The sequence below is a fragment of the Dermacentor variabilis genome, unplaced genomic scaffold (assembly GCF_050947875.1).
Source record: "Dermacentor variabilis isolate Ectoservices unplaced genomic scaffold, ASM5094787v1 scaffold_12, whole genome shotgun sequence".
Taxonomy (NCBI): domain Eukaryota; kingdom Metazoa; phylum Arthropoda; class Arachnida; order Ixodida; family Ixodidae; genus Dermacentor; species Dermacentor variabilis.
Genome location: NW_027460280.1, coordinates 35,530,139 through 35,551,694, shown reverse-complemented (window position 1 = coordinate 35,551,694; position 21,556 = coordinate 35,530,139). Strand labels below are relative to the sequence as shown.

Sequence of the window (21,556 nt, the reverse complement as noted above, 5' to 3'; positions counted from 1 at the left end):
ATGAGTATGACGAACGCAGTCATAAGAGCGTAATATCAACGCAAACGAATCAACTCCATGAGAGACTGAAAACTCACTACCAAACGATCCAGATCCTATTACACAGGAATATGCACGGGCAGCTAAAATGTGCTTTCGAAAGTAGGGACAGGTGCGGCTCTCATATCTGCGAGGCTGACGCTCTTTTTACCGACGGAAGAATCCTGATTCTCTGCACCACGGCCATCCACAGATGAGACGTGGTGAGCGACCGCAAGATAAGCGGACGCGTTCCACGTGGTGCGTGAGTGCAGGCCCCTGACCGAGCACCAACGCGATATAGTATCCTGGCCGCACATTGACTTGGCATGGGCGCCGAAATGCGAAAACACCCCTGTACTTAGATTTAGGTGCACGTTAAAGAATCCCTGGTGGTCCAAATTATTTCGTAGTCCCCCACTACGGCGTGCCTCATAATCTATTCGTGGTTTCGGCAAGTAAAAACCCATAATCTAATTTTTTAAACTTTTGTTTCATAGAGCCATTACTGACCTTACCAATGTCTTGTAAACCTGTCATTTTCTTTCTTCTGGTGCCTTCTTGTTGCACAGAACTCCCGAGACATTACTTCATTTGTGTTAGTCACCTACATTTCTGCGATGCATGTTTCACCCAACCTGCAGTAAAAACACCTGAGTTTTTTTCTATACGTTGTCGTGTCGTTCACTTTAAGTCATCGCATAAGCGAGCATTGCATAGCGTTTACAGCGTTTTGCTTCTGCCGACTCTCAGTCGTCTTTCCTCTAAATATCATCCAGTGTTCCAACTTCCTTTCAGCCCTCAATTTGTTTCGACACGTTACACAGAAAGCACTCTCATAAGCTATGAACAGACAATGTACGCTTGCAGAGTCCTAAACGGATCGGTAAGGGAATGAATTCAAATATCTCAGTAGACTAAACTACCATGACCTGTACAATTGGACATAAGTCTGGCCAACTTCCCGGCACCTCTGCTTCCCCCACCGTCTGCTCTCTAAGAAGGCGCACAACTTTAAGCTTCACATTATACGTAGCAATCATTCCGATAAGTTACTTAAGTGTCCTTGTTAGTTTCCGCGTTACAGTCAGGGAAAGCCGTTGCAACTACTCCATCCACAGGAGTAGACCAGGTATAAGCAGTTCCTGCTGGGGCATTCTGAATAAGGGCACTCATCAGTTCTCATACGACGTGTAAACAAGTGTTCTGTCATAAACATCCTTAATGACGCAGTTCAAGCTTGTGCAAGCCTGGTAAGTTACCAGCCTTGTGCGGTTCTTTGTCATAAAACTATCAGGTTCATTCGCTGCCGCGAAGTCAGTCTGCAAGCGCAGACTGATTGGTCTCGAGTTGCGGTGCCCGACGCCAAGCAGAAAAGAAACAAATCATTGTTGTGGTGATATTTAAGTTTCAACGTGACATAAGTGCCGACCTAGGCGTCATCTTCGTTTGTTGTTGAAATTAGTGAGGATACCTGGGTGCTATGCATTATCGGTTCAGCAGCCGCCTAGGAAGATAGCCTGTTTCTCAAACCTGCTTCCCGACTTAATTCTTTCTTGCTCCTCTTCTTACGATAGTATTTGGCAAATTATGCAACCCTCCTTTTTTCTTTCGTTTCCACCGCCCCCCCCCCCCCCCCACCGCCCTATCTGACTATAAGTAGCGCTGTTTCCGTCCCATTGCAGAGACAAATGATCTTGTAGGGAGTCCGTTGTTAAGGCTGTGTATTGATCAGCAGCGACCCGTAAGAAAGATAGGAGGAAAGAATGTGGAAGCTGGAAGAACTTCGAATCACTCCAAAAGAAGTGACACCGCCCCTAATTCACCTAGCATTCATTCATTACGTCTCGCGAAGCTCGAGGCCGCATTTTACCTTTGCGTTTCTTTCATTCTTTACATGGTTGCTCTTAGGTGCTGCGGTTGGTCTTTTTGATTACTAAGAGCACCATCAGCGTTTTCAGTGAGCGCGACCGGGTAGGACGAAGACAGTGTCGACACGTCGTCCATCTTTGGATCCTATTCCCGTAGCTTGCAAGCCCATCCTCATCTCTAGACCGGTTGCTCCCCGGTCGCGGCGTCCGCATTCCGATGGAGGCGATGCGTTAGACAGAGGGATAAAGAAAAAGAAAGGAGGGAAGAAAGAAAGAAATCGTGTGATCAAATATTTCCATGCACGCTGAGGAACTCTGCCTGCTCAAAATTAACCAGAATTCCTAAACTATACGGCGTCTTTCGTAGCTCGCGTGAAAATGGGGACATCGAACATCCACACTTATAGTTTTAGTTAAAGGGGTGGCACAAGTTCAACCCATACAGTTCATGTATCTAGTACACTACTTATTGACGCCGCTAATTATCGACGTCTCTCGAAAAGCTTTGGGATCTTGGCCCAAGATCTTTAAGGAACTAACAATTAAAAATTACATGCATGCCGACAGCGCAGTGACGCTGAAATCAATTACTATATGCACCACAGTTCGCACGAAGGACTTCTGGATGCACAGAGGGTAATAAAATAAGAGCTGACTGTAGTGATTGTTCCGGCTCAAAGTTCATTTACTGGGACGGCAGTAGATTATCACGGTGGCCATCGCCACCTTGCAAACAACTTCTATGCTATGCACAAGGGTAATAAAATAAGAGCTGACTGTAGTGATTGTTCCGGCTCAAAGTTCATTTACTGGGACGGCAGTAGATTATCACGGTGGCCATCGCCACCTTGCCAACAACTTCTATGCTATGCACACAACGTCATCCTCCTCCGGTACAGTCTTGTCTGTTGTGGCCACCGAAATACACGCACAGACGTGACCTCATTCAGAGTGCGCGTATAGGGCGCAAAAACCCTCGCAAATTTCCAAGCGCCAAAGCTGCGCAATAGAGTCAGCGATTAAGCTCGGAACTATACAAGTGCTAATGTACAACTGCAGTAGCACTTTTTCCGTCCATCTCGTCTTCCTTTGGTTCCGTGTTTGCGCTCCATCGTTGTGAAATGTGAAACTCAGGGCTGGGTCTAAGGCAATAAACTCGAGTGTGCGGAACACTGAATCGCTAGCATATATAGGCTAACTGCTGCTCAGTTGAATACAGAGCTGGCCCCGGAATCTTTTGACATTCTGTCATTTCTCAGTGTGACTGAAAGAGCGCGCTGGTTGCGTGGATTGCTCGCAGTGCTTCACTGTCGCCAAGCATGTCAAGACTGAGCAGCGCGGGTGAAAGCGCACTCAGCCAAAAGCGCCCCTGCCTGCAAATATATTGAGAGACCGTTCCCTGGATGAGTGCCACTAAGGTCCCTTGTCTATAGGGGTTCCACCTTCGTCCATATATTTATTCCCGCCACGTCCAACGGAGAATTTTCTGCTGCCGTCTTAGTCCGCAGTCTAAAAATCTGCTTCGGCGTGGTCCGCTTTATGGCATAGCATAGTGTACCCTGAATATTACCCCATGTCATCGTTTCCTTCTTCCTTTTACTGAGTGTCCACGTATAAAACGGCGCCTTCTCTAGCACTCGAAGAGAAAATGCGATCGAATTATTTATTTGCATTGTAAACATATTCAGATTGCGAAAGTATCCTGCGGATACCTTTGCAGCCTTGCTTTCTTGCTTATATATAAAAAGATATTGCTTATATAAAAAATATTGCTTTCTTTCTCACATAAATATGAAAACTAGGGCGTTTAAGCACCCACACGCAACCTTAAATAAAAGAAAAACAAACAAACAAAATATATCCAGAACAAGACAGCGAGCTCTGCCGTCACGGCGCAGAGATAGCAGACTAGCACGGCCAACTAACCGAAATTATTCTGCTGTCCTACCTGCTTCCCAGATCTGCAGGTGTGGCTGGTCCAATTGTGTAACGCGGTCTGTCGCGTCAGTGCTAATGTAGCGTATTTTGTCCTTTTCCGTTCAGTCCTGACCATTAATTCGCCCTTTTGACTCCTTTCGCCTGTACGTGGCTGGCAGTATTGCTTCATTGTGTTCTCTTGCGTTTATTTTTCGCGCTCTCAATAAGCAAAAAAAAAAAAGAAACTGCTAGAGGCGGGGACATCAGCGCAGAACTCGGAGGCTGCAGCGCGGCCTGAAAGTCTGGCAGCCGTGGTAAACATTAAAAAAAAAAAAATGATAGTAGCGTCGCACGAGTGCTAACGCAAATGTGGCTCTAGAATATGTTTTCTTACACGAGGAAAATGCATTTCTGACAGCTTAGATATCTGCAAAAAACCAACGATTGGACAAATTTGATGAAAACAACACGAGTTCGGTAGTGTTGCAACGTTTTCTTTTTTTTTTCTTAGGCCAAGTCGTTGCAGGTTCGAACGACTGCTATTAAAATATGCTTAGTTAAAAAAAAAAAGCTTGCGTATTTGTTTTGTATTGTTCTTGTTTTTTGCTTGTTCCGTTGCTTGTGTTTGTGGGCGCGTTTCGTGTCTATAATGGAAATCTCTCGAATCCCCTCCGGGCCGTATCAATACCGCTGCTCGCGTCACTGAAATGTCAGGAGGCATTTCATCGCTTCCCCTTGTCACATTTTGAGTGCCAGTGGCGTGGATGTAGGAAGCCATAGCAGCAACTTTCTTTGTTCGTTTCCTCTTCTCAGCCGTCCTTCACCGTCGCTTACACCATCCTTAAGGGCCTCATCGCTGTTCGTTGTTGCTTTGGAAGCGAAGAAAACAGTGAATGAAAACTACAGGAATGAAAGCAACGTCGCTTGCATTTTTTTTTCTCCACCACGTGAGTTTGACCCCTGGGACTTCCATGTTTGCGTCGCTACTTCACTATATCTGTGCATAGTGTTGCGCTGTGTTGCCTCAGAATTTCTGCGCACGTAGATATAGGTACGACGTCCTCACAGAGCGCTTTGCGGAGTGTGCCTTGGGGTGTTTCTTGTGCTTCCTTCGCTGTATAGCATGAGGGAGAAGAGCTAGCAGCCAAGCGTGCTGGGGAACAATGGCAACATTGTTCTGAAGCAAACCTCGTCGGATACGTGCGAGGTAAAAGGGGAGAGGAGGGAGGATGCAGTCGACTATACTTTTCCTTTTTCTTCTTCTTCGTAATGGTTCCTCTTGCAAACACTACTGTTATGATTGCACCTGCAGTCGAACCACTGTTATGTGTGGAAGAAAGAAATCACACATGTGGCCTTGAGATTTTATACAGTACGCTAAGAAACCGCTCAACCTCCACTGAAAACGTACATTAATGCATACATTGCTCGGTAACTTTGATATGCCTGCAGCGTTCCTTTAACGTTTTTTGGAGTGCCGTAATTAAAGGTAAATTTAAGAAGGATAACGAAGCGGCTAGGTGAATGTTTTTTTAAAGGAAGGTTTAGCTTCAGGCCTCCTATTTAAGTACAACAGAAAAAAGAAATCGTTTTTCTCGGCAACCACTGCATCAAATTTGATGAGGTTTCTTGCATTAAGAAAAATTAAGATCTAGCAACTGTTGGTTGCGAATCTTTTTATTTTGGTTGTGAATTAAAAAAAAATTGGTAAAAATTGCAAACTTCCAGAAAACGAAGTTATGAAGTTTTCAACACTGTAATTCAGCAATGAAAAATGATATCACAATTCTGTAAATGGAAACTGGTAGTAAACTTAAAGCGGATAAAATTGATATATTATACATGATTGCAACGATTGTAATGGCATCATTAAATATGCTGGCAGGGTGTACCGCGACTCTCCTCAACCTTGTTGAAGAATGGACACAGTGGGAGAAAAGGATTCAAAGCCCATTGGTTCAGGACCAACCAAGGGCAGTCCAGAGGGCCCATGATGTCGCTGAAAGGCTTGGCCTGACAGTGACAACGTGGGAGCGGCCCGCCTTGGCTTAAGTCGAGCCTCCGGACCTCACTACAACAAAAGTTTTCACACACACACACGCGGCTCTCAAGAAGACCACTAAGTGTGAGTGCGCTTGTAAAGAATGTGACAGATTCGCGTAAAATATAAATTTACAAATTAAATTTGTTGGCTTTGGATGCTCCAATGAATGCAGTTTACAGAACTGCGATATCTCTTTTAGGTGCAGAGCTACGAATTTATAAACTTTGTGCCCCTAGTTTTTTCAAACCTTACAATTTTTTTAAATGCAGGCCTTAAATCGAAACCCCGCTTCCAACAGTCACTAGAACTTAACGCTCTCTCTCAAATGAAACAAAAAAATTAAATTATGGGGTTTTACGTGCCAAAACCACCTTTGATTATGAGGCACGCCGTAGTGGAGGACTCCGGAAATTTCGACCACCTGGGGTTCTCTAACGTGCACCTAAATCTAAGTACACGGGTGTTTTCGCGTTTCGCTCCCATCGAAATGCGGCCGTCGTGGCCGGGATTCGATCCCGCGACCTCGTGCTCAGCAGCCCAACACCATAGCCACTAAGCAACCACGGCGGGTTTAAATGAAACAGAGTTCATTAAAATAGGCCCACTGGTTATCTCAGAAGAGCGTTTCTACATTTTACATGTGTTTGAATAGGCGACATCGGAATTAGGCCCGAGCCAAAGCTTCCTCTTAAGACTAAGAACAGATGCGATAAAACGCGCCGACTTGAGCGCGTCGTCGTACGTGCATTCGCCGAGGCGAAGCAGCGTACTCCCTTTTGAAAAAGACACGCTAGCAAGGAATGCACAATCCAACCTTTACCATGCCGAGATGAAATCTTTTTCAGCGTGCCTTCACACACGCAGAAACTGCCAAATATACGCGCTCAGATCATAGCGTCTCATTCCTTTTCCCACGTATAAAAATTGTGGCTACTACGACCTTATTGGGCACTGAACTGCTGTAGACACCTGATCGCCGGCGACTGGCCTGTACACACAACGTTCGCTGACACTCCCGCAAGCAAGGCGATATCAGCGCTCCCTATCGCGCAGCCCACCACACTCGAGGTTTGTTTCTTAGGCAAGAAGAGACAATGTCGCTGTGTTTCATCGCCCAATCCACCATGTCACGACGAACGTGGTGCATATCCAAAGTCGGATGTCGTCGCTCTTCATCGCACCGTCCGCCGCGAACAATAACGTTGTCCACTTCCACAAGTAGAGAAGCGTGGCATCGCCCTTTACCGTCTCGCGGTTTACAACGCAACTGAGCAACATGTCCTCTAGCAGGTAGGGCTAATAAACTAACCCACGAGGCACTTTCGGATGTTCACGAAACGAAATACGCTCATACGCGAGGCGCTGACTGCACGACTGGCGCCGCCAACTTTCCGCCAGCCACGGGTCCGCTGTGCGTACCCCCGTGACGCAGCGTCGGTGAGTCCCTCCACTTGGAGACGCTTATTTAGCAGACATTTCGGCAGCAGATTGTATTGGTATTCGTAGATTCACATGGGTCAGTCTTTCTTTACTTACGTGAACTCTTGCCATATATGTGGGCTGAGTCACAAAGTTCAATGGGAGGAATACAGTGGAAGAAGAAAAATAAGCCCTAAAGAGTACCAAGAAGGAGGATGCCGGGAGGAAAAGAAAGCTGGATGCTCTAAAGTTAACTCGAAAAGCCAGTTTCGCCTAAAAAGCTTATAATTTCCGTTAGGGGGGCACAAGCGGGTCATCTCCTAAGATAAAATAGGTTGTAATTAATAGTAAAGGTGTGCAATTCGTATAATTAGCGATAGACATTCCGTCTCGTTGCTGCGATATGCGTACATGCATTTAAAATGTGCAGCATTATTAGTGTTTCGCGGCATTTGTCGCATTTTACTTGCTCTTTCTTCGTCAGTAAAAACAAACTGTGTGCAAGGCGTATGTGCCTTATTCGAAATCGGCATTAAATTACTTCAACAAGGTGTTTTTGACGATATGTTTTTCATTCATCAAAGACAGGTTTACTAAGTTGCAGTTTATTGTTTTTCCTCGAATCTCGATCGCATTTCCATTGGCTTATCTTCGCCTGGCCAATAGCTCGAAGGCCATCCCGATAGGTAAGCACCTTTATTTTTTTTAATCAGTTTGGTATTTTGATTCAGATGCCTTAGAGGTCCGGGGACCTTCTTTAATGGGTGATTCGGCGTAGGTCGAACTCATTTCACCGAGCATTCATCATCATCATCATCATCAGCTTGGTTGCGCCCACTGCAGGGCAAAGGCCTCTCCCATGCTTCTCCAACAACCCCGGTCATGTACTAATTGTGGCCATGCCGTCCCTGCAAACTTCTTAATCTCATCCGCCCACCTAACTTTCTGCCGCCCCCTGCTACGCTTCCCTTCCCTTGGGATCCAGTCCGTAACCCTTAATGACCATCGGTTATCTTCCCTCCTCATTACATGTCCTGCCCATGCCCATTTCTTTTTCTTGATTTCAACTAAGATGTCATTAACTCGCGTTTGTTCCCTCACCCAATCTGCTCTTTTCTTATCCCTTAACGTTACACCTATCATTCTTCTTTCCATAGCTCGTTGTGTCGTCCTCAATTTGAGTAGAACCCTTTTCGTAAGCCTCCAGGTTTCTGCCCCGTAGGTGAGTACTGGTAAGACACAGCTATTATATACTTTTCTCTTGAGGGATAATGGCAACCTGCTGTTCATGTTTTGGGAATGCCTGCCAAACGCACCCCAGCCCATTCTTATTCTTCTGATTATTTCCGTCTCATGATCCGGATCCGCCGTCACTACCTGCCCTAAGTAGATGTATTCCCTTACGACTTCCAGTGCCTCGCTGCCTATTGTAAATTGCTGTTCTCTACCGAGACTGTTAAGCATTACTTTAGTTTTCTGCAGATTAATTTTTAGACCCACTCTTCTGCTTTGCCTCTCCAGGTCAGTGAGCATGCATTGCAATTGGTCCCCTGAGTTACTAAGCAAGGCAATATCATCAGCGAATCGCAAGTTACTAAGGTATTCTCCATTAACTTATATCCCTAATTCTTCCCAATCCAGGTCTCTGAATACCTCCTGTAAACACGCTGTGAAAAGCATTGGAGATATCGTATCTCCCTGCCTGACGCCTTTCTTTATTGGGATTTTGTTGCTTGCTTTATGGAGGACTACGGTGGCTGTGGAGCCGCTATAGATATCCTCCAGTATTTTTACATATGGCTCATCTACACCCTGATTCCGTAATGCCTCCATGACTGCTGAGGTTTCGACTGAATCAAACGCTTTCTCGTAATCAATGAAAGCTATATATAAGGGTTGGTTATATTCTGCACATTTCTCTATCACTTGATTGATAGTGTGAATATACTCTATTGTTAAGTAGCCTTTACGGAATCGTGCCTAGTCCTTTGGTTGACAGAAGTCTAAGGTGTTCCTGATTCTATTTGCAATTACCTTAGTAAATACTTTGTAGGCAACGGACAGTAAGCTGATCGGTCTATAATTTTTCAAGTCTTTGGCGTCCCCTTTCTTATGGATTAGGATTATGTTAGCGTTCTTCCAAGATTCCGGTACGCTCGAGGTCATGAGGCATTGCGTATACAGGGTGGCCAGTTTCTCTAGAACAATCTGTCCACCATCCTTCAACAAATCTGCTGTTACCTGATCCTCCCCAGCTGCCTTCCCCCTTTGCATATCTCCTAAGGCTTTCTTTACTTCTTCCGGCGTTACCTTCGGGATTTCGAATTCCTCTAGACTATTTTCTCTTCCATTATCGTCGTGGGTGCCACTGGTACTGTATAAATCTCTATAGAACTCCTCAGCCACTTGAACTATCTCATCCATATTAGTAATGATATTGCCGGCTTTGTCCCTTAACGCATACATCTGATTCTTGCCAATTCCTAGTTTCTTCTTCACTGTTTTTAGGCTTCCTCCGTTCCTGAGAGCATGTTCAATTCTATCCATATTACACTTCCTTATGTCAGCTGTCTTACGCTTGTTGATTAACTTCGAAAGTTCTGCCAGTTCTATTCTAGCTGTAGGGTTAGATGCTTTCATACATTGGCGTTTCTTGATCAGATCTTTCGTCTCCTGCGATAGTTTGCTGGTATCCTGCCTAACGGCACCGAGCATTGCGTGGCGATTATTACCGAAGACTCCCAGCTACAGCCTATAGAACACTCTACCCCCGCCCCCGACAATGGCCGGGCCAAACATTGGTTTCAGCGGGGAGGGGGCGTCTCAACAGATGCAATAATTCTTCACCTCCATGTCTACGCGTCAAACATCCTTGCAACCAGCTCACGTTTCTGGAAGCTAGCAAGGCCAGGCTGCGCATCTCTTCAGATTCAAGATTCAAGATTCATTTATTTCTCCAAGAGAAAAAGGCCGGGGACAAAAAGCTGCCTTGGAGCAGCTTGACGGGGGCCTGGGCCCGTTTACAAAATGGCAGCAGTGAAGGGAAAAAAAGTACAATTTGACACACATCATGAACCAAGGAAACATACACAATGCAGAATTACAATCAAACTTAATGTAATACAAAGTAAAATTCAAATATACAATGCACTGAGAAGTAAAAAAAAGCATAATACAGCGGTATAGCAGAAACAGAAGGATTAAAACATAATTGCATTTCAACACTACGATATAATATATGAAGTTCAAACAATACATAGCAGTATTTCTTTTTATACAATGGCAAAAAAACTATTAGCCTAATTTGGGTTTGAACCCACCACATGCTCAAAAAATTGCTGAACAATTGTTTTTCTGTTTAGGTTCATATTTTCTGTGTACCATTCGTTTGTGTTAAGGGTGTTGGGAACCAGCAAATGCAACATTTGGGAGCCATACATTGTGCAAAGTCGGGGTAGATGCCATTTCTCTTTGCGTCTGGTGCTTGTATGAGTGTGCGTTTGTGTCACCGATGAGAGTTGGATTATGAACTTAGCCCGAGGTAAGCTCAAGTTATTCAAGGCGCGAAGGATGGTAAATGACACTAGATGATGAATGGGATTCCATGTTTAATAAACAGTGGTCTGGTATGAGCTATGTAATCTGAGCCAGAAACTATGCGGATAGCTTTTTTTTGCAGAAGTAGTAGTTGGTTTAGATGCACGCGAGCCGCAGTTCCCCACACAAGATGACAGTAGCTTATTTGAGAATGAAATAATGAATGATATATTAATTTTTTTAACTTTCACGGGAAACAAGTCGCGACCTCGTGAAAGAGCTCCTACAGATTTCGATAAGCTTAAAGAAAGATGACGGAAGGGATCAGCCCATTTAAGATGTTCGTCAAATATTACGCCAAGAGATTTATATTTTCTTACGATTTCGACAACGTAGTCTCCAATAAGCAGTGGGATTGATGTGGTTACTTTCCGATTTATCGAACGAAAAATAACCGCCTTTGTTTTATTATGATTAATCTTTAAACTGTTTACATGTGACCAGTTATGGAGGCTTTCCAATATGACGTTCGCTTCAAATAGGAGTTCATTCGATGAGTTTCCAGATAAAAATAAACTAGTGTCGTCGGCATATATTATAAATTCAGCCTTCTTGGAAATATGGACGAGATCGTTTATATATACGTTAAACAGGAACGGACCTAAGATACTGCCCTGCGGTACTCCGCATTTTATATATTCAAAACTGGAGCTACAACCATCAACACATAGGGATTGCTGCCGTTTTTCAAGGTATGACCTTATCAACTTAAGCGGATTGCCTCTTATGCCGTATGCATAAGGTTTATCTAAAAGAATGTTATGATTAATGCAGTCAAATGCTTTGCTGAAATGGACAAAAATGCCCAATGTTAGAAGTTTATTTTGAATGTTTTGCAAAATTAGTTTTTTTTTTGTTTAAGTAGCGCAGATTCCGTACATAAGCCTTGTCTAAAACCAAATTGGGAATCTGTAAAAAGGCGATTATCATTCAAGTGAATTTCCAAACGCTTAAGCAAAATTTTTTCTAGTGGTTTTGAGAAAATTGGCAGAATCGATATTGGTCGATAGTTGCCCATGTCTTGTGTCGTCCCAGATTTATGAATAACAATCACTTTGGCTAGTTTTAGTCTGTCTGGGGAGGCAGAGGAAGATATCGATAGGTTAAGTATATACGATAAGTGAGGTGCAAGAAGGTCAGCTACAAATTTTATTGGTTTTACTGACAGACCCTCTGCGTCAAGGCTAGAGCTACTCTTCAAGGCCATTGGTGTAGCAAAAACTTCGAATGGGTGCGTAGGGTGCAGGAAAAAGGAGTCAGGTGTCTGTACAGAAATTAGGCAGGTAGCATCTTTGTTGTAGTCTGTTTTAGGGAGACCAATAAAGTGTTTGTTAAAGCTATCCGCTAGTTCAGTACCCATTAAGGTTACACCATTCATTGTAAGACCTCCTATAGAATTGGAGGGCTTGGGCATGTTAAGGACTGCGTTTATTGTTTTCCAAAGTAATTTTGCATCACAGCGGCCGTTTTTCTCAAATATATTCGTATAATATTCCTTACGCGCCTTGCGCAACTCGCTGTTTAATTTATTTCTGAACTGTTTGAAGGCAGTCAGGTCGGCCAAATCTCGGCTGGATAAAAATTTTTGAAACATCTTGTCTTTCTTTTTTATCTGCTTATAAAGAGACGGCGTAATCCATGGTTTTCTCATTTTTTTAGCTTGGCGCTTTGTGGACCACGGGAAACATGCATCATATATTTCACAAAATTTATTTATAAATATATTGTACGCTTCATCTGCACTGCTATTAGTATAAATTTCAGACCAGTCAGCACTGTTTATCATTTCTCTGAATTTATTAAGATTTGTGTTATTAATTGACTGATAGGTAGTAAGGGCTTTTCTAGTGAAAGTTGAAATTTTTTGTACAACCGACACAAAAATTGGACAGTGGTCGCTAAGGTCGGACGACAATGTACCAGCGCATTCGACAGTAGTGTCTGCATTCACGACGTATAAATCTATAGTTGTCTGGCTGGAAGCCGTAATTCTTGTGGGAGACACTATTACGTTTGTAAAACCATTGGATTCAATTATGTTGGCAAGACTAAGTGACGTGTAATTATCTTCAGCTATATTTATATTGAAATCGCCACCCATGACCACTATATAACGGTTAATAGAACAGAATTCTAGAAATTTGTTTGCATAATTCAGAAACTGGTCACTGTTCCCGCTCGGGGGCCTATACACTACCGATAAGATTTGATGGTTATGACGTAATGTGAGAATTTCATAGTCATTTGTTATAACTGAAAATTCATCAACAAGCTCGAATGCGTAACAAGATTTAACATAAACTGCCAGGCCGCCACCGCGGGTTTCTGTTCAAGAAAAAGCGCGAGAATGATTCCATGGAAACGAGATCATTTTCTTGTGCGCACCATGTTTCAGTAAACATAAAACAATCAAAAGATACCGGAAGATTATGTATCAGCTGATCTAGTTGTTCGTGTTTATGCCTCATTGAGTGAATGTTTAAATGCAACGCTGAGAACAAGCCTTTCTTTTTCATACTAGATCCCAGTTCACAGGGGCAAACACGTTCAAAATACCGATTGACTGTCATCAAGAAAGGATAAGAAGAATAAAGTACGTGACCATACGGAAAGTGGTTGGCAAACGCAACATGTGTAACTGCAAGGCCGAGTTCTTGCTGACATATGCAGATATCTCTGGTACAGTAACAATAACCACGTGGGACTGTCAATTTGTACGATATAAACTTGGGCAATCAAACTGGATGCTTCAACACGACTAAAACTATTTAGTGGCACAACCTTAAGCACAGAGACAGAACAACGTAATATGACGCAATTCGTTTTGTGTATAATACACTTACAAGGGATGTACGAGGGTATGACAAAACTTCTACAGAATAAACATGTCGCACTGCAAGTGCGCTTGGTTTCAGAAGCATAGACATGCGACATGTTTTCAAACGCTACCATTTCTGAGCCAGTGACACCTTTTGCATTAGTCATTATCTGATGACGCAGTGAGCCTCGCAATGTCCTCTCTGCATGCAATTCTGATTGTGGGCGCATCGTCGGTTTGACGAGCAAAGATTTTACCATTGCGCACCCAAACATGCTTCCATTTGGCTTGGCGCTTCTGCGCAGTTGCCTCGCCCAGAATGCGCTTGAGTTCAGGGCAAAGGTGCTCTTTAACAAAAATTCGCATGTCAGAATCAAAACCAATGTCAGAGCATACCAATTTTGCAGCGCGCGCTTTATGAAGAAAAGCGTCACGGACCTGCCTCCAATTGCACTGCACAAGTATATTTTTTATTGTCGAGTTTGCTGTCGGGGCGCGGTGAATTACATCAATATCAGTTGGCAAAATAGAGGCATTCACTTTTGCTGCAATTCTACCTATTATCTCGGTTAGGTTCTCTGGCATGTTGCAAGGAACGCCTTTAATTTCAACATTTGTGTTTCGAGAGTATTGTTCGGCATGGAGGAGACGACTTTCATGAGCCTTCAACTGCTGTGCAAGGTCACTGCACCGACTTTCAAGTTGAACGTTCGCCTCTTTCAGTTCTTTGTTCTCCACTTTCATTTTATTGTACTCTTTACTAATGAACCTCCCTCATTTCTTTCCGAAAATCTGTTTCAAATGTATCTCTAAAATCTTTGAACTCTGCATGAAGTTCCTGTTTCAGATCCTCGAAAAAAGACCTGATTTCTTTAGACATTGCAATGCAAAATACACTGTGGCAGCAGCAGCAACAGCAGGAAACCAAACGAAAAAATAAATTCAGTAAAACAGAGCAGCACAGACCTGCGTGGAAGAAGCGCACGATTGTGAGTACGTCGTCGCTGTTTTCCGTTGCCGCTGCTGCCAAAATGAACCTTGAGCGGGAGCGCTCGCCGCTTTTGTAGTAGTCTTCTCCTCGAAGAGCCAATGGAAATTATTGTCCAGGTTACCTCACAGGCCTCCAGCAGCACGTGTCATACGGCCAGGTGATCAAACTTTGCTGATATGACGAGCTAGGTGATCAGCTATATTAAGCAGGATGCGTTGTTGGGCAAGTTGGTTCATTGTAATAGGAAACATTGGTTACGCTTTCTAGACAATCACATGTAAGAAGACAGGACAGGCGCAAGGACAGGCGCCTGTCCTGTCTTCTTACATGTGATTGTCTAGAAAGCGCAACCAATGTCAGCTATGTTAAGCCGAAGAAACTTGATGTAGAACAGGCCTGCGGGGAAGAAGCACACGATTGTGAGTACGTCGTCGCTGTTTTCCATTGCCGCTGCTGCCAAATCTACGGAGGATCTCGTCGGTGGTGCACCGTGCGGGCACAACTGGTGACAGGGACAAAATCATCATCATCATCATCATCATCATCATCATCATCATCATCATCATCATCATCATCATCATCAGCCTGGTTAAGCCCACTGTAGGGCATAGGCCTCTCCCATACTTCTCCAACTACCCCGGTCATGTACTAATTGTGGCCAAAACTTCTTAACCTCATCCGCCCACCTAACTTTCTGCCGCCCTCTGCTACGCTTCCCTTAGCTTGGAATCCATTCCGTAACTCTTAATGATCATCGGTTATCTTCACCCCTCATTACGTGTCCTGCCCATGCCCCTTTCTTTTTCTTGATTTCAACTAAGATCAACTAAGAACAACTCGCATTTGTTCCCTCACCCAATCTGCTGTTTTCTTATCCCTTAACGTTACACCTATCATTCTTCTTTCCATAGCTCGTTGCGTCGTTCTCAATTTAAGTAGAACCCTTTTCGTAAGCCTCCAGGTTTCTGCCCCGTACGTGAGTACTGGTAAGACACAGTTGTTATAAACTTTTCTCTTTAGGGATAATGGCAACCTGCTGTTCATGATCTGAAAATGCCTGCCAAACGCACCCCAGTTCTGTGATGAGGTCGACGAGGGTCGCTGTATCCTGCCAACCCCGGAGAGCGCTCTCTCTACTGCGCAGCCGCAGCCTGATGAGGTCATCAATTACACTAGCAAATCGGTATCACGCCCTGCCCTCCGTCAGCCTCTTACGCCATCGCTTGCGCCTCTAATCAGCGTTCTTGACTCTATCCTTCCGTATTCCTCTTCCCTGCATGTCCGCACCCTTTTCTTCACAGTCCAACCACCACCACCACGGCTGACCACGGCATCGAAACCTACGGGACGCCACAAAGAAGGCTATGTGGCTTTGTGTGTCGATAAGACAGATTTGTTACAGTTTTGATTGAGTTTGGCCGGTATTTCGGCTTCATTGTTTTGTTCTTCATCCGCAAGAGGATCTAAGACGGCCGATGGGGCCCCGCGTACGTTTAGAGTGGAATATCCAAATAATTTATCGCAATTCGATGGACAGAGTTAAAGGAGCGAAAAGAGGAAAACAAAGGAAAGCAAGAAAAAAAATCTGTCGGTGTTTTTACGGTCTCCTTACGCAGCCCTAGGTCCTTAAGTTGTCTCATATTCAACTAGACATCACTAAGAGAGTTCGTGTGTTCCGTGTCTCGCCTATCGTTCAATAGGGCTTGCTTCTCCTATAAGTTCTCAGTCGGATGTGTATTATTTTTGTGTAGAGGCTCTACAGAGTGTCTGAAAGCCTGTACGAGTAAGCTTTAAAGGACAAATGATGACAGAGGTGTTCATATAGGAGGATGTGGCCAAGTACTGCACTAGGGTGGCCAATCCTGCTCTGGTGAGGAAGTGCGTTACCGGTTCTGGTCCCCGGGATCAGGCCACACTCCAGGCCTGTTTATGCAATTTTATCAACACGCAGATTCTTTTTTTTTTAATCCGGTGGAAAATTGCGCGGCACGGGAATTCGAACCACGGACATCTTGCACGCGAGGCGGGTGTTCTACCTCTACGCCATCGCTGCTGTTATACTGCTGCACAGCCGCCGTAGTCCTTCATAAAGAAAGCAACAAAATCCCAATAAAGAAAGGCGTTAGGCAGGGAGATACGATCTCTCCAATGCTATCCACAGCGTGTTTACAGGAGGTATTCAGAGACCTGGATTGGGAAGAATTGGGGATAAGAGTTAATGGATAATACCTTAGTAACTTGCGATTCGCTGATGATATTGCCTTGCTTAGTAACTCAGGGGACCAATTGCAATGCATGCTCACTGATCTGGAGAGGCAAAGCAGAAGAGTGGGTCTAAAAATTAATCTGCAGAAAACTAAAGTAATGTTTAACAGTCTCGGAAGAGAACAGCAATTTACAATAGGCAGCGAGGCACTGGAAGTGGTAAGGGAATACATCTACTTAGGGCAGGTAGTGACGGCGGATCCGGATCATGAGACTGAAATAATCAGAAGAATAAGAATGGGCTGGGGTGCGTTTGGCAGGCATTCTCAGATCATGAACAGCAGGTTGCCATTATCCCTAAAGAGAAAAGTTTATAACAGCTGTGTCTTATCAGTACTCACGTACGGGGCAGAAACCTGGAGGCTTACGAAAAGGGTTCTACTTAAATTGAGAACGACGCAAGTAGCTATGGAAATAAGAATGATAGGTGTAACGTTAAGGGATAAGAAAACAGCAGATTGGGTGAGGGAACAAACGCGAGTTGTTCTTAGTTGATCTTAGTTGAAATCAAGAAAAAGAAAAGGGCATGGGCAGGACACGTAATGAGGAGGGAAGATAACCGATGGTCATTAAGGGTTACGGACTGGATTCCAAGGGAAGGGAAGCGTAGCAGGGGGCGGCAGAAAGTTAGGTGGGCGGATGAGATTAAGAAGTTTGCAGGGACGACATGGCCACAATTAGTACATGACCGGGGTTGTTGGAGAAGTATGGGAGAGGCCTTTGCCCTGCAGTGGGCGTAACCAGGATGATGATGATGATGATGATGATGATGATGACGGGTCTTTCTAAGCCTTCGTACTCTCCTTGTAAGTTGGCTGGACGCTTTTGTGGTTTCACTCGGAACGCTAGTTTGGTTTCATTTTTTTTTCTTTTTCTGCATGATTCGTTCTTTCAGTTGGGCCACTGTTCCCACATTTCCGAATTTCCAGTTTCGCCTCTGCGGTTTTCTTTGGCCGAAAGTGCACGCACAGAGCTTCTTTTGAGATGTTTCGGGTACTGAGGTACAATAGTAATTATTGTCACAGCGGCCTAATGGTCGCTCACATTGGCGCTGCTTGCGAAGTGATGAATTAAAGGTGCAATAAAGAGAAACACTTAATCATTTTAGACCGCGAAAATGTTGTTGTATTTTTCAGAAACACATCTTAAGCAATTTTGAATAGCCTCATTATTGGAAAATAAATGAAAGGTTAAAATTTTTTAAATTTAGAGTCGAAATCCCAGCGACTACACATCAGTGTGGCGTCACGGATTTTGAACTAATCTTTTTTTCGTATTTGGAACGTTAGCGACTCAATGAAAGTTCTTGAAACTTGCCAAGTTCAGTCTCTTTTGGAATGTAGTACAATAATTTTTTACCGCTAAGAAAATCAGCCAGGCCCGCGCAGACGCCATCAAAATCTATGATCTCATGGCGAGCCGGTGCGGAAACTTCAAGGTGGTGTCACTGCCCGTCTATCGTTCTTACGGCTTTTCTTGCTTACCAAGACCTCTATTACAGTAAGAGTGGCTTTACTGATAGTGCAGAAAGATTATTTACTAATACAGCTCAGCTCACTTCTCTATTGACCATCCCTTTAGCCCAGTGGCGTAGGCAGTCCCCCCTTTCCCACGGAACAGGAAATTTCATTAGGCGAGTGGTTAAGCGTACCCAGAAGGAGTGGAGAGTCATTACTATGAAGACATGGATGAAAGGGCGCGGCTAAACGTGAAAACGATTCGGGGACCAGTGACGGTCCCTCCCCTCAAGCGCACACGCGAAACGTCTTTGCCGTCGCACCAAAAACAAGTGGGCGAGAGGTGCGGCGTCCGCGCCTGTCTACGCGTCCGCGTTTGCTTAGACTCTGATTGTGGAAAAAACGACTATTATTATGGTTGTTGTAAGAAAGAAAGGAGAATATTGCTGGCCGCGCCGACGACGGCTGACATCTGGATATTGACCAGCTAGAGGGATGGCGCAATAATGAGGAGACGCACATAGGAAAAAGCACAGAGGGAGTGAAAAAGCAAACAGGGACTATTTCCAATAATTAGAGTTGTCGTTGGGCGATTTATTTAGACAACGGAGCACCAACAGAAACCCGGGCGCTCCCGGACAGCGACAGCGCCGTGAGATTCTTTTTTTTCCGTCACTACACAGTGCTTATGCATTTCACGATAGCGATTATTAGGGCAATCTGAAAAGCGAGAACACAAGAAAGTATATTTCAGAAGACGCAAGTCGATGGTCATTGTAGAATGAGTAAGATAGCAGAAATTTCCAGAGTCTCCAGCCTTGTTCACGAACGGTATGGTAACACGCAAATTCCTCCATCTTGACCGCCCCTCCGCCCCCCCCCCTCAGGCGCGTATGCCGATATCTCGCATGTAGGCACAGACGTGTGCGTCTCCTCACGTGATGCGCGTATGACATGCACATTATGATCACTGGAGAGATACACCATATTGAAGCGAAATCGACAACTAAGCAAAAAGCTGGCTGAAGCAACCGCATATTTTTCTTCGTCGGCCTCTGCGGTGAAGTGGGCGCGAAAACTTCGTTTATGCCGATGCTCGTAGTGTGTGGTGCCTGAATGACATCTTTATCTAATGAAAGAGTCTGGATGAAGTGTCGACAGGTGCCTTACGAATATGTCAACAGGTAACGCACGAGTTACCTAGAATACTTCGGTTTCTTCCATTTGAGAGCGCTATCAATCCTGCCTAAATACCAGCCAAAGCGCAAATTGTTCCTAATTTATAATTTTTTGAAGATTTCTTACTTTAATTTGCTTCAAAACCGGCGTTAAGATATCGTGTGTGGTGTTTCATGCGGTGCACGCGGAAATTTAGAATTAAAAGAAAACATCACATATTTGGTTTCACAGTGTGGTTTCTCTGTGATAATACTACCCTACCGACGACCGGTTCATTTATATCTCTCACTATGTGTGTGGTCTTTTGTATTTACTTCTCCTCTGGCATACGATAACAAACCTTGCTATTCGTCTCTCTGCTGCAGGCGCGTCGTGTATTTTTCGTCTCTTCGCAGTATCGTAGTGACACATTCTTAGGAATTCTGCATATGACAATATTATTTGTTGGCGACGTCATGCATATGATTCGACACGCCTCAAAGGCTGTTTCTGTGGGCGTTGTGAGTGCGGGGCGTGCGCGCAGCTCACTAAAGAGCAGTTAGGAAAGCTGGCTTCCTCACAGTAAGGATATTTGTGAGGGGAAGCCCACTTTACAAAATTATTTCGTTTTACTGCGAAACAGGAACTCGAAAGTGAGTTCGCTGTGTCCATCCGGCCATTATTTTCGGTATGCCGCTGTCATCATGCCACCTCTAATTAATCCTTGAGCTTGACCATACAGCAAAAAAAAAAAAACATTAATCTCCGCCTTGATTGGGGATTGACCTCAAGGCAATGCCTCGTTTTCCTTTCTACCAATAGTCACGGCATCCGCCATTTGGTTCTTTTTTATTTTTCCATTTGAATCAGCATTTTTTTTATTTCGCGTGATTCAGTCATGAAATTGTTTTGCTGTACTACTTGAACACCTGGTAAATATGCAACATAAACTTGTTTGTAAAACGTCCTGGATATCGGGCCCAGCCCCACGTTCCCTTACTACTTTGATCATCACGATCAAAGTATATTTCACACCTTCGGACTCCCAGTCGCAACAGCGCATCAAATAAACGTTCGTATTGTTCACGACGCTATCCAGTTTCGCTAGCACAAAAAATAGGATGACATTTCATTCAACAGACAGGCGCCTTCCTCGTCGCTTGTTGATGAACGCATTCACATTGTGTACACAGCTCGTATAGTGAGCACAGGATATCGTGCTCTCCAGTGTTCGAGCGCGTCGCTGTCCGGCCATACAAAAAACGTGCTGTTTTCCTTGTAGCTAAAGCAGAAAATTTGCGCCTAGTTCTAAAAGCGCTCTCTCAAACCTGTGCACATCAAGTACTGTACTAGTGTGCACTCAGCGTTTCCGCTTTCCACTCCCACTTTCTCTTAGCCCAGTGCAGGGTAGCAAACCGGACGATTGTCTGGTTGACCTCCCTGCCTTTCTTCTCCTTGCTTTCTTTCTCTCTCTTGCGCCTCGCTCAGTTACGAAAGGCAGCATCTCAATATCGTTACGTCTTCCAGTAACAGTACTTGCCGCCAATAGCCACGCTCTTTATCACGGCGGACTATTTCGCGATTACCCAAAACCTATGTATACCCGGCCACATCTCAATAAGTAATCGCTAGACCCGCTGACACGGACGTCATCATGCCACGTATCGATTCCAAACAAGATTACCGGAGATAAATTCTGACCCTGCTTAAGAATGTCACCGTTGTCAACCCGAAAATTCCAGAAAATTAAGCGGAAAAATCACTGTATGGAACTGATGTTTTGGCCACGATACAAAGTTTAAATATTGTTTACACACAAATGATGTTTTCGTCTAAATTTCCCAGCAGCTCTTCAATCGCAGCGCGCTTATTTTGTTCACTGTGTCTTCCTGGAGGAAGAAACGTCAGTAGGTTCACGAGGGGCGGTCACGTGCCCTGGCGGATTTGATTGTCTAGTTGGAACACCCGAAAAGGCAGGCAGGGGCGGTAAATTACTCCGGC

General features: G+C 44.4%; 1 protein-coding gene across 5 annotated transcripts in view; it reads right to left on the bottom strand.

Annotated features, from left to right (window-relative positions):
* The window catches only part of LOC142566420 (U-scoloptoxin(11)-Sm5a-like), a 225,785-nt gene that overhangs the window by 66,107 nt on the left and 138,122 nt on the right, over positions 1-21,556 (bottom strand). The window contains exon 1 of one of the 5 annotated variants that reach the window (XM_075677395.1): positions 3,838-3,885. The exons of 3 other annotated variants lie outside the window; for them this stretch is intronic. The gene's annotated coding sequence lies outside the window, so the exon portion shown is untranslated. Of the gene's footprint in view, positions 1-3,815; positions 3,886-21,556 lie in introns of those variants that run through there. One more of the 5 variants, XM_075677396.1, reaches the window with a different exon arrangement.